Source organism: Salvelinus sp. IW2-2015, linkage group LG20 (genome assembly GCF_002910315.2).
Source record: "Salvelinus sp. IW2-2015 linkage group LG20, ASM291031v2, whole genome shotgun sequence".
Lineage (NCBI taxonomy): Eukaryota > Metazoa > Chordata > Actinopteri > Salmoniformes > Salmonidae > Salvelinus > Salvelinus sp. IW2-2015.
Window position 1 is genome coordinate 7,136,178 of NC_036860.1, and position 2,306 is coordinate 7,138,483.

The following is a 2,306-nucleotide window of genomic DNA, read 5'->3' on the forward strand; positions in this document are numbered from 1 at the left end:
ACTTTCCTCCGCCCAGCCAGCGCTGGCTAGAAGAAAACAACTTCTCCCCAAGCCAGCCGCTGGCTAGAAGAAAACACTTCCTCCCCAGCCATCGCGGCCTCCAACAATCCTCATAAGACTTTACTCTGATGTTCATTGTGGTCACACCATATTGGACATTCTACTGTGCATAGTGTTATGTGTGTTAGGACTCTGTATTAGAAGATGGCTCCCTCACATTAACCTAAATATACCAATTTAAAGGGGTTATCTCTTACAGATGCCATCCTTGCTGTCAGTCTAGCAATTTACTATGGTGTGTGTGTGTGTACGCGGGTGTATGTGTGTGTACGTGCGTGTGTGTGTGTGTGTACGTGCGTGTGTGTGCTGGCTGGTGCCATGTGTGCGTTTGTGCATATGCATGTGTGTGTGTGCGTGTGAGGCGGACAAAGTCTTTACAACACTGAATTCTGGAGGTGAATCTTGAATGACGTAGAGAGGCCAGGTTGGCACTGACACTTACAACAAGAACAGTCCCCTCAGCATGGTCCCCAACCACCATCCTCAGATGCAGAGAGGGAGGTCAGTATGGATAAAACAGAGCTGTGTGTGTCGGTTTTTGTCCGTGTGTGTGTTGCTTGTGTGTGGAAGGTGTGTGTTTTACATGTGCTGAAGCATGTTTCTGATTTGGGGCGTACAATCAGACACGGAGTCGACCGCCAGCTCCCCATATGGTAGTGCCAATTAGGACATGGAAGTTTGGAGTGGATACAGGAATGAACCTGAGGGAGATTTGGCATGGGTTAAGGAACGAGATGTTGGGACAAGTGGGAGAAGGGAAGGKGGAGAAGAAGAATGAGATGTGACGAGTTGGAGAAGGGAAGGGGGAGAAGAAGAATGAGATGTTGTGACGAGTGGGAGAAGGGAAGGGAGAGAAGAAGAATGAGATGTGACGAGTTGGAGAAGGGAAGGGGGAGAAGAGGGAAAGGCAAAGACAAAAGGAAGTCTCCTTTGATTTCCTGTTAGTGTCACATGTCGCCTGAGAGAGAGACTGGCTCTCCCATGGCGAGCTCCAACAGTGTGCTTTTAATTAGGAGGAGGAGCAAGAGAAGGAGGGATGGAAGGAGGAATGGATGTGTTCACCAGGCTGGGACCGTGCTGTTTTGTGTATATAGGCTTYATGCTACAGCACTTTCACTTCTGTGAAGTCTTCCCTCCCCAACTGGAGAGACAATCACTATTTCCCCCTCACAACTCACTGTGGATTTATGTTCATTATCCAACTGCCCGCCCACATTTTCCTTCTAACGCACACAGTAGCAGTGTGCATGTGTGTGTGTGTGTCTGTGTGGGTGCGTGTGTGTGTGTGTGTATTTATGTGTGTGCTTGTGTGTGAATATGCAGTCCCCAGCGGCAGTTCATGTAGACAAACAAATGTAAAGTCTCTCGTTCCCTTTGGGGGTGAGTGTCAATTCAACCTTGAGAGAGAAATAACACAAGAGAGAGAGAGTGAGAGAGACACAATATACTGCCATGGGGAAAGAAAGAAGAGATATTGTTACCCCTAGACACACTTAGACACATACTGTACATTCACCCAGTCCAAGGCTAATAACGGCACTAAGTGACTTGTAATTTACAGTACAGTGTGACACAGACGGGGATCTTTTCATCTGAGGAAGACGTCACTGAGGATCCGTCAGATGTCAGTATACGTGTTTGAAATAAAGCCTGAGTGTAAGAACATAAGTATGTCTGCCTGTTTTTTTTCTTGAGTGCTCCACAGCCTGTTAACCATACATTTGTTCTTTTTGGAAGTTTCTGCTGTGTAAGCCCAGTCCAGTTTTCTGTTTCTTGAATGTGCATTGTGCGTCTCTTATCTGTCAGCGCCAGCTGTGGCAGAGGGGGATCTCGAGTGACACCTGTCATTGAGTCATCACGTGTGAAAGGAAGATCTGGGTAACAGACCCTGGATGTTAACATGCTGTCTCTCTGGAATGGGAAGGTGTGAGGATTCGAATGTGTGGTGTGTGGTTATATCTGTGTGTAGGTGTGTGTTTGTGCATGAGGAGGAAAAAGTGATGTGTGTGTGTGTGTGTGTGTGTGTGTGTGTGTGTGTGTGTGTGTGTGTGTGTGTGTGTGTGTGTGTGTGTGTGTGTGCTGTGTGTGTGTGTGTGTGTGTGTGTGTGTGTGTGTGTGTGTGTGTGTGTGTGTGTGTGTGTGTGCGTGTGTGGGAGCTAGAGGTGGAATACGTGTATGTGTGACTGTGAAAGAGTTACACAAAGTGAATGCGAACAGAGAGACCATGTTCGATGGCACCAATGGGG

At 47.5% G+C, this 2,306-nt stretch overlaps 1 pseudogene; it reads left to right on the forward strand.

The window, feature by feature from the left end:
- The window catches only part of LOC111982103 (gap junction gamma-1 protein-like), a 46,510-nt pseudogene that overhangs the window by 32,933 nt on the left and 11,271 nt on the right, over window positions 1-2,306 (forward strand).